Genomic DNA, 11,732 nt, shown 5'->3' with positions numbered 1-11,732 from the left:
CTATTAATTAGCCTATATAAATTTAGAATAAAGAATTTTATAATTTATTTCATAAATTTTACGATCCAATTCAATATTCATATAACGGGATAAGATTTACTACTGGCATTATGGTTTCAAAATTATAAAAGACATTCTTTTATGCTTTTCTGTAAAACATGCAAATTTGCAAAATTATAAGTGATGTAATGTCAATATATAAACAGTCAAAATAAATTAATTTTCTGCGAATTATCACATCCACAGACGCCATAATCACTAATTACTCAACAATTTTATTTTACCCAGATACATTTTGGATATTATAATATTTCTCTTTTCAGTGAGTTTTCTTCCATACAAACTACTTCCAGTACACTTCTAATTTCAATGCTCCAATCATTTAGCTACTTTTCATACTAAAACTATTTTCATCTGTATTTCTTTGTAAACGTTTTTTAATTATACACCCAACATAGCATCAGTAGCAATTCCAGCAAGATAACTCTCCCATCCATACCACCAACATTACCTGCGAATGGTTTCTGGCCAACGAAGTTTGAGAATGTCTGAGGGACTTCTGATCGGGTCAGTCTACGCAGATGGAAAGCAATATGATAACACAATAGAACTGAAGATTGCAATCATAAGAAATGAGAGGAAAAGGTTTTCGGGTTTTTGTTCAAAAGTTGATCGAATTGTTGAAAGACAGTTTTCAAAGTAATCGTAAACAAAGGAGGGCATTCTAGTTCTTAGCTTTTATAAATAATCTCAAAAATACATTTTCTGGGGTTATTTATAGTGAATTATTAAATTTCATGAATATAGGTTTATGAAATTTCTTGAGTGGTGTTTGCAAAACAAATAGGATAACGTGCCATTGGCCACTTCTTCTATTGGGCAAAAAGGGCACCCCCACTAACTGGGGGCCCAAATCAATCTTTTATAAATTCATTACTGTACTAAGAATATCGAAATTTAAATTTGGGCCTTATCTGGAGTCAGATTGTCGATGTTGTGAAGGCGCAGGGTACGCTGAGGTCGCATTAAAACACGAACGAGGATATAGGGGGATCCTTCTATTAAAAAGGGTTCGAAGTCAAGCGGCATTGGGAATCAATGAAACCCCAGGAAATTCTTGGATAGATAGGAAGACTGTCCACCTCGCGGGAAATAGAGCGAAGGAAGCAAAGTGAGGCGAGTGAGCGTGTGGGAATTGGCTCCTCGCAGGGGTTGAATTGTCACGAACTTTTTGTCATGAATAGTCAATTTTGGGAAAAAAATGAGCCCACGGGACGAGCAACCAAAGTGAATCACGAATACATGAAATTGGAACGTTTTTCTGTGGGACGTTCGACCGATTCGAAAAAATAAAAAATAAAAAAATTTGTTTGTTCTGGAATCTGAATGTTTTGTACATATAAAAATAAGCATATTAATGGTGTGGCTATTATTATTATTTTTTATAAACAATTGTAAATTTCTTAAAACGTCAAGGTTAAAAAATCATAAAAATATCAACTATCTCTGATTAATACGGTTACGGAAGTAAAAAACATCGGTTAATATATTTTTATTATTTTAACCTTGAAGTTTTAAGAAAATTACAATTGATTTTAAAAAAGTTCTGAAGGTTGTTCTATGTTTCGATCTTTAATGGAGAAAATCTAAAAGGAACATTTTTTTAATGCGATTTTGAATAAATACTGTTTTTTTTTCAATTATTTTGTATTTGAAAGTGCATTCCGAAACGGATTTGAACTGTTTACGTAAAAGAATGATCACTCGGAATTAAACAGATAAAGGATAATTATTATTGACATTTTAGCTATGAGTAGATTGTATTTTGAACAAGCCCATCAGTGTTATAAAAATAAGCCTTGTTTATCATATAAAATGCCTTAACAAATGCCTTTTAGTATTTATGTCTTCACATTGACGTTTTCTTAAGAAATCTGTATAAATTATCGCTGCAAGAGTTTTAAAACGCAAATGTTCCTTCTTTAATTATACATCATCATAACAAACAAAATTATTAACTATTTTTCTGTACAAATGTCATTTCTAACAAGATTATCTAACTTACAAAAATAAAATTATTATCAGAATCTTTCCACGGTGTGTTTTACGTAAATGTAATACATTCTCTTATAAATTGATTACTTTGCAATAAAAACAAATTTATTTGGTTATTTTGCAAATATTAAATTTTTATATACCAAATTTAATGTGTAATGTTATTGAAAAAGTGAAATACAAATTGAGATATCTTGTCAGGTTATATAATAAAAATAACAACTAATTCATTGAACTTAAATATCTTATTCCGAAGAAAAGTGATTACAGTAGTTTATTAAGTAAACAACACAGATTTAAGAAATTTATAAAGGTAAATACTTAGAAACGCATATCTTTTAATAATTAATATCGAAATTATTAAAAAATCTTAAAGGAGAGTATATTAAAATAGCGCAATTTTTACATTTACAGTATATAACAAATTAATATCAATAGCATTAATTAATCGTCAGATTTGAATGTTTATTTTCAATATAATAATACACATTTTTAAAATATCTAATATAAAATAAATCAGTATTTTTCTCTTTTGTATATTTTATAATATAATATCTCTACAACAGTTTATACGTTATTTAATTTAATGATTCTGTTAATTAAAAAAATAATAATTATAATTTTACACTAATGAGTAGTGGATTTAAATTTTTTTCAGGTGGATCAACAAACTATTGGTTGTTTCAAAACTGGCATTTTTCTACTATTAATAATAAAATGAATGTTCTGTTTATTTAATAAAATTTTATATTACAATTTTTTTAAGTTGTAAGAAGAGCTATAAAAATATTTTATAACGCAATAAAAGATGATTCTGAACTTTCTAAAGTCATTAAAGGGAACAAAAATATCCATATCCAAAAGTTAACAATTAAACCACTAATCTACAAAATTTATTGCATGTGGGATTAGTTCTTCTTTTATTTATCTTCTTTTGAAATATTGAAATATAGAAACGAAGAATGTATATAAAATTGTTATATTTACTTATTTCCCAATTTTATTTAACTATATTTAGAAGTAGTTATTAAATATTTGTGTATTCATAAAAAAAAAAGCAATTTTCAACGTTCTCTATTTTCTCTTCTAAATCATTAAATATGAGAAAACAATAACTGGATCTTATAATGACAATTCTTTGTAAATTGTGTTTACTTAATGTTTGAAGAAATTCGGAATTATTAAATATAAGTTTATATTAAATAAAGTATTTTCATTATAGCTTAATTGAATATATATAGAGAGAGTTCAATTTCCGGCCAGTTTCTTAGAGTGAAAAACAAGGAAACAGAAATCACAAGTTGTAATTTAAGTGGAAACTGTCCTAATGACTTACAAAATTATATTAACCAAGCTTCTTATTCAGGTGTCAATTAGTCGAGTTAGAAAAATCTTTTCTACTTAAGAAAGGAAATTGGTACAGAGTTCTTCTTTATTTGAATATTCACTAAATTATATATTATTAATTGCTAATGGCCTTTGATTAATTATAAATACTCGATTTAAATAGTCTATTGAATTTTAACTCTGACGTTGAAGAAATTATAGAGAGAATTTTAAAATTTATTAATGGTAATTTATAAATTGTTTGAAGAATTTAAAAAGTTTACAAAAATAACATATGTTTTTGAATAAATGTCTAGAACTATAACAACATTTTAAGAAATTTTTAGTTAATCATAAATTCATGATATCATCATAAAATGGATCCTAGACTTATTGAAAAGATTGTCGAATATTATTTACATTTACTTTTGTAATAGTCATTGAGTGCTTAATATATAAAATAAATCCAAATTTATAATATAAACAGTAATGTAGCCTAATAGTTTATAGTATTTTTTCCAGTTTTATAAATTTCATTTAGATACTTCTGTATTGCTTTTAGTGCAATCCGTATTAAAAGAATCATGAGTTATCAATTCATTCTAACAAAGAGTAGCTGTACTTACTTGTTATTGAATGTCACACAAGCTAAAATAATGTAAGCAATAGCTCTTTATTCGTTTAAACATTCGAATATGTCACTTAGCGTATTTTTAGATATAATTTAATTGAATAAAATAAACACTTGGGAACTTTAAGCTATACACAGCGTGTATTTTAGTGAATGTCATAACCAGAAAGTTAGATTTTAATGCTGTTCTGCATTAATAATAAATTCTGTACGCGTTAATACTGAACATTAATCATTAAACAACCGTTAATAAATTGTTATTATTTTTTTAAAAAGAAGTGCGTAACATTAAAACTTAACAGAGTTTAATATCATAATTGACTAATAAATAAACCATTTTGAATATGAGACAGCTTTAAAGTTAAATTATAAAAAAGTGATTTAAAATAATATCATAAAAGATATTAATACTTTACTAATTTAGCAATGGAAACTTTAAAAAGTTTATCAAATATAATTTATGTAATAAAAATGAAACATTAATTTTTTCAGCGAAAACGTGAAATTTTATTTATTATATACGAATTTACATAAATAATCTAATCATTAAAACATAACTAATATCATACTAATATTAAATCACAATTATTTAACAATTTCGAAATAATAGAATCAGAAAGCCAAACACAGAAGATTTTGATTTATTTTTTTTCCTATTCAATACTTCGGACATGAGTCGATTCTTCTCTCCTGTAAGAAAAAGTTATTAAAAATTTATATCAAAAAGTAAATCGTTAATTAAACAATAACAACTTTTATTAAAGATTTAACCTGATCTTACCAACGCATATATAAATTTTTATAATCAGAAATCATATAATTGAATAACGTTAAATTGTCTAGAGTGAATGAAATATAGTCCATATATTTCTTAAAAAAACAATATGTAGAGTTTTCAGCATTTCATTTCATAGTAAATATTATCAGTTTAATTAGCATCGGATTAATTTAACAGTGTGTGTATGTACAGTACACATACTGTTGACTCTCGTTCATCCGAACCAATTTTGTTTGTTTTCCCCTAAATGTTTTAGCCAAAAACAAAAAGAAATCGCGGATTATTTTTTAGAAACATATCGAATTTATCTGTAATCCTTTTTTATTTACTTCCTTTAGGTACGATCGCTAATCCAAATGGACCCATACAATGATTAGTTCGGATTTGCAGAGTGCATTATACACCGGTATAATAGTCTGTTAAAATATAAAATATAACAATATTTTTATTTATATGTTTATCTCAAAATATAAGAGAAATAAAAAAAATTAAATTATTGCAAAAGTAATTTATTTAAAGGATTAAATTTTATTGTCTGCAATAAATCTGTTTTACTTTATTGAACAAGCAGTGTCTGTCTTCTATGCGGCGGTACTTACAACAATAATAAAGTACAAGTACAATAGATTGCAATTTGTTATAATATCTATGAATTATAATATTAAAATTAGGCATTAAACTACAAGTAGTCGTAAGTCGCATAGGACTTACGACCTATGCGACTTTCGACTGATCGACTTTACGACCACGACTACCGACTGGTATGTCTGGCGACAACTTGATAATTTGCGATGAAGATTGATGTTTATGTTTTGTATAAAATTTTATTTTAGTTCTTGGAAGTTATCACGATAACATACCTTTTTCCTTTTCCTTCTCTGTTTGCCCTATAGCTCGCCCTTACCACTTTCGAGTGTTTTTAATAATTTCCGCGACTATACTTTGTTTTAATATACCTCGGTTTTAAATGAGAACTACTTCCCGTCATACTTAAAAACTACACTATCCTCCGGTCGGTGGTATAAACAGAAATTTTAGCCCATATGGGACAAAGTAAAACCCGCATGAGATGTTTGCCACCTAAATCGTTCAAATTCTGCGGTCCTGTCATTTCGCCTATAAGACACGTGTCAAAAATTCCCGCATAAGGTTGACAAGCGTAAAAATAAGAAAACGATACTTAGAGATACCATATAAAATATAAAGGCCGACTTACGACCAAATCGGTTTACGACCGATTCTTTGGAACCAATTACGATCTTAAGTCGACTCCTTACTGTATACTCAAATAAACATATTTAATCTTGAATAATGATAAATGAACGTAAGTATAATTTATAATAAAAATATAAAATATATAACTTCATACATGTGTTGTTCGTATCTATACAGTCTATTAATATATTCTAACTAAATAAATTACCTTCAGGAAATCCTCGTTCGAAATTCACGAGACGAAATAATCACGACTTCGAATTATCCGAGATTTATATATTTATGTATAATGTGTCAAATGCCATGTTAACTAATGTAATTTATTAAGCAAATGAAATAAGACTACATATACAGAATGCTATTTTTGTTAATTAATAATTAATAATAATAGTCTATAAAACTGTGGAGTAAACCATGAGAATCTTACAGGTTGCCAGATAGGTTTTANATAAGCAATTGAAAAGTGCAAAAATCGCCAAAAAAGGCTGTATTTTCTTCTCATTCATCCGGCACTATAAATGCTTATAGAAAAAAACTACTGAGTCTAGAATGCTCAAATTTTAAACTTAACCCTTTCTCGTTATCAGTAAGGGGTGGCGAAAATTTCGGGTCGATAGGTCAAAGTTTCCCATAGAGCTAATTCAGTTTGATTGCTTAATTTTATGCTTATAAAGATTAAATTGCGTGGAAATAAATGAATTTTATTCAACCTGTTACTCAGAATAACAAAAGCTAAAATATATGCCAGTTAAAACTTTTTATAAAGATTTTTCTAGACGACGCGACGTACTGAAGGCGTCGGCAGGCGCCGACAGAATTGACCGTCATCGTCTTGAAGTAACAATACAATTATTAAACAAAAATAAATGATATTCAAACAAAAATATCTGAGATGTAAAATAATTGTCAAGTAAAAACTTATGACAATTTAGACAACAGCCAAAATTTTTCTTACAAGTTTTCCTTTGATAAAGATAAGCTTGACGCTTAAATCTAGAAAAGAATAATAAGGATAAAAATCCTGTGGGTACCGCTTCTAAGCGCCAAGCTTATCTTTATCCAAGGAAAACTCCTAAGAAAAATTTTGGCTGTCGTCTAAATTGTCATAAGTTTTTATTTGGCAATTTTTATAACATCTCAGATGTTTTTGTTTGAATTTACATATATTTTTAAAAAAGGTTTGTGAACATATCTAATGTATTTAAAAAAAATAGTCTATATATTAATAAATTATTCTCTGATTTTAAGAAATACCAGATTAGAAATGTTTACTTGTATGGTATTCTAGATTAATTTTCCACTGCCTCTGCTCCTTGAATAATAAAAATGTGCTCTCACCCTTTTATGATAAAGAAGGTAAGATTTTCACGTTTAACTTCGGTTATAGTTTAAGCGATTAAGAAAATTCCTCTTGCGCCCATTCATTAATAGAATAAACATTTAATTCTATGTTAAGATTAACAGAAAAAAAATCACATAATTATACTTTTAAAATCAAAATTTGCATAATTTTATTAAAATTGTATTTTAAAAAGACAGCTCTCAATTTAAAAGAAGAATGATTTAAATGTTTCGAAGAAAGAAATAGTGTTATTCTAAATGACAAAATACAGATTTGCTTGTCAATGTTTAAACAAAAATTCAAAAAATAATACGGTAATTGTAGAATAAACTAATTTAACAATAAAAGTTACTTACATACTAAATTACTAAAACAAGTATTATTATTTTAATATCGATTAAGACTGAAGTAAAATAAATAATAGTAGTTTTCATAAAATGTTTTATAAACTCTACAACTTTATTTTTATTACTAGTTAAGTATACTGTATATTGTTTAAACTCTTCTAATAGCTCCAAAGAAAGGTCCCTCGCATCCATGAGTCCTTGTACCCAGATTAAAAACTAATATTCTAGATCAAAACAAAAGAATTTTGATTGAACATATGATTTTATCGTATTTCTTATTGTAAGATATTAATTATCAAAATTTGAATTAAAAAACAACAATAACAAACTAAATTACTCATTTTTAGGATTTTTCTTCTATTTGAAAGACTGTTTTATAATAGAAAGTGACTTATTATAGGTTTAATTGCATATTGTATATAAAATAAAAATGAAATTTTTAAGTATGTATATACTTAATTATATACTTAATTATATATAGTATATATTATTATATATATATAGGCTAATGAATATACAGAGAACAAAAGTTAACTAAAGTTTATTACAGTACTCCGTTTGATCGAAATAGGCAAGTTTACTGCTTAATGACGAAAGTCCAAAATTTTCTCTTATTGAGTTCAAGCGCATCGAAGCATAGAGTGACATACAATTAAATAGTTTTAAACTTGGATAACATTTAATGATACATTATATTTATAAAGTCTATTACGGCAACAGAAATTACTATAACTTTGGAAGTAAATAATGCAACGAAAAAATTTATTCATGAGAGTATTTTAGAGAAATAAATGAAAAACGTTTTCCATTGTATAAATCTTGTAAAACTTTATAAAGTTATAGTCATAGATATTTTTTTAAACAATATAAAAAATAANGAAGACTGTCCACCTCGCGGGAAATAGAGCGAAGGAAGCAAAGTGAGGCGAGTGAGCGTGTGGGAATTGGCTCCTCGCAGGGGTTGAATTGTCACGAACTTTTTGTCATGAATAGTCAATTTTGGGAAAAAAATGAGCCCACGGGACGAGCAACCAAAGTGAATCACGAATACATGAAATTGGAACGTTTTTCTGTGGGACGTTCGACCGATTCGAAAAAATAAAAAATAAAAAAATTTGTTTGTTCTGGAATCTGAATGTTTTGTACATATAAAAATAAGCATATTAATGGTGTGGCTATTATTATTATTTTTTATAAACAATTGTAAATTTCTTAAAACGTCAAGGTTAAAAAATCATAAAAATATCAACTATCTCTGATTAATACGGTTACGGAAGTAAAAAACATCGGTTAATATATTTTTATTATTTTAACCTTGAAGTTTTAAGAAAATTACAATTGATTTTAAAAAAGTTCTGAAGGTTGTTCTATGTTTCGATCTTTAATGGAGAAAATCTAAAAGGAACATTTTTTTAATGCGATTTTGAATAAATACTGTTTTTTTTTCAATTATTTTGTATTTGAAAGTGCATTCCGAAACGGATTTGAACTGTTTACGTAAAAGAATGATCACTCGGAATTAAACAGATAAAGGATAATTATTATTGACATTTTAGCTATGAGTAGATTGTATTTTGAACAAGCCCATCAGTGTTATAAAAATAAGCCTTGTTTATCATATAAAATGCCTTAACAAATGCCTTTTAGTATTTATGTCTTCACATTGACGTTTTCTTAAGAAATCTGTATAAATTATCGCTGCAAGAGTTTTAAAACGCAAATGTTCCTTCTTTAATTATACATCATCATAACAAACAAAATTATTAACTATTTTTCTGTACAAATGTCATTTCTAACAAGATTATCTAACTTACAAAAATAAAATTATTATCAGAATCTTTCCACGGTGTGTTTTACGTAAATGTAATACATTCTCTTATAAATTGATTACTTTGCAATAAAAACAAATTTATTTGGTTATTTTGCAAATATTAAATTTTTATATACCAAATTTAATGTGTAATGTTATTGAAAAAGTGAAATACAAATTGAGATATCTTGTCAGGTTATATAATAAAAATAACAACTAATTCATTGAACTTAAATATCTTATTCCGAAGAAAAGTGATTACAGTAGTTTATTAAGTAAACAACACAGATTTAAGAAATTTATAAAGGTAAATACTTAGAAACGCATATCTTTTAATAATTAATATCGAAATTATTAAAAAATCTTAAAGGAGAGTATATTAAAATAGCGCAATTTTTACATTTACAGTATATAACAAATTAATATCAATAGCATTAATTAATCGTCAGATTTGAATGTTTATTTTCAATATAATAATACACATTTTTAAAATATCTAATATAAAATAAATCAGTATTTTTCTCTTTTGTATATTTTATAATATAATATCTCTACAACAGTTTATACGTTATTTAATTTAATGATTCTGTTAATTAAAAAAATAATAATTATAATTTTACACTAATGAGTAGTGGATTTAAATTTTTTTCAGGTGGATCAACAAACTATTGGTTGTTTCAAAACTGGCATTTTTCTACTATTAATAATAAAATGAATGTTCTGTTTATTTAATAAAATTTTATATTACAATTTTTTTAAGTTGTAAGAAGAGCTATAAAAATATTTTATAACGCAATAAAAGATGATTCTGAACTTTCTAAAGTCATTAAAGGGAACAAAAATATCCATATCCAAAAGTTAACAATTAAACCACTAATCTACAAAATTTATTGCATGTGGGATTAGTTCTTCTTTTATTTATCTTCTTTTGAAATATTGAAATATAGAAACGAAGAATGTATATAAAATTGTTATATTTACTTATTTCCCAATTTTATTTAACTATATTTAGAAGTAGTTATTAAATATTTGTGTATTCATAAAAAAAAAAGCAATTTTCAACGTTCTCTATTTTCTCTTCTAAATCATTAAATATGAGAAAACAATAACTGGATCTTATAATGACAATTCTTTGTAAATTGTGTTTACTTAATGTTTGAAGAAATTCGGAATTATTAAATATAAGTTTATATTAAATAAAGTATTTTCATTATAGCTTAATTGAATATATATAGAGAGAGTTCAATTTCCGGCCAGTTTCTTAGAGTGAAAAACAAGGAAACAGAAATCACAAGTTGTAATTTAAGTGGAAACTGTCCTAATGACTTACAAAATTATATTAACCAAGCTTCTTATTCAGGTGTCAATTAGTCGAGTTAGAAAAATCTTTTCTACTTAAGAAAGGAAATTGGTACAGAGTTCTTCTTTATTTGAATATTCACTAAATTATATATTATTAATTGCTAATGGCCTTTGATTAATTATAAATACTCGATTTAAATAGTCTATTGAATTTTAACTCTGACGTTGAAGAAATTATAGAGAGAATTTTAAAATTTATTAATGGTAATTTATAAATTGTTTGAAGAATTTAAAGAGTTTAAAAAAATAACATATGTTTTTGAATAAATGTCTAGAACTATAACAACATTTTAAGAAATTTTTAGTTAATCATAAATTCATGATATCATCATAAAATGGATCCTAGACTTATTGAAAAGATTGTCGAATATTATTTACATTTACTTTTGTAATAGTCATTGAGTGCTTAATATATAAAATAAATCCAAATTTATAATATAAACAGTAATGTAGCCTAATAGTTTATAGTATTTTTTCCAGTTTTATAAATTTCATTTAGATACTTCTGTATTGCTTTTAGTGCAATCCGTATTAAAAGAATCATGAGTTATCAATTCATTCTAACAAAGAGTAGCTGTACTTACTTGTTATTGAATGTCACACAAGCTAAAATAATGTAAGCAATAGCTCTTTATTCGTTTAAACATTCGAATATGTCACTTAGCGTATTTTTAGATATAATTTAATTGAATAAAATAAACACTTGGGAACTTTAAGCTATACACAGCGTGTATTTTAGTGAATGTCATAACCAGAAAGTTAGATTTTAATGCTGTTCTGCATTAATAATAAATTCTGTACGCGTTAATACTGAACATTAATCATTAAACAACCGTTAATAAATTGTTATTATTTTTTTAAAAAGA

The sequence above is a fragment of the Centruroides sculpturatus genome, unplaced genomic scaffold, assembly GCF_000671375.1.
Source record: "Centruroides sculpturatus isolate CEXI.00-Female unplaced genomic scaffold, Cexi_2.0 scaffold190, whole genome shotgun sequence".
Classification (NCBI taxonomy): domain Eukaryota; kingdom Metazoa; phylum Arthropoda; class Arachnida; order Scorpiones; family Buthidae; genus Centruroides; species Centruroides sculpturatus.
This window is presented reverse-complemented; position numbering follows the sequence as displayed.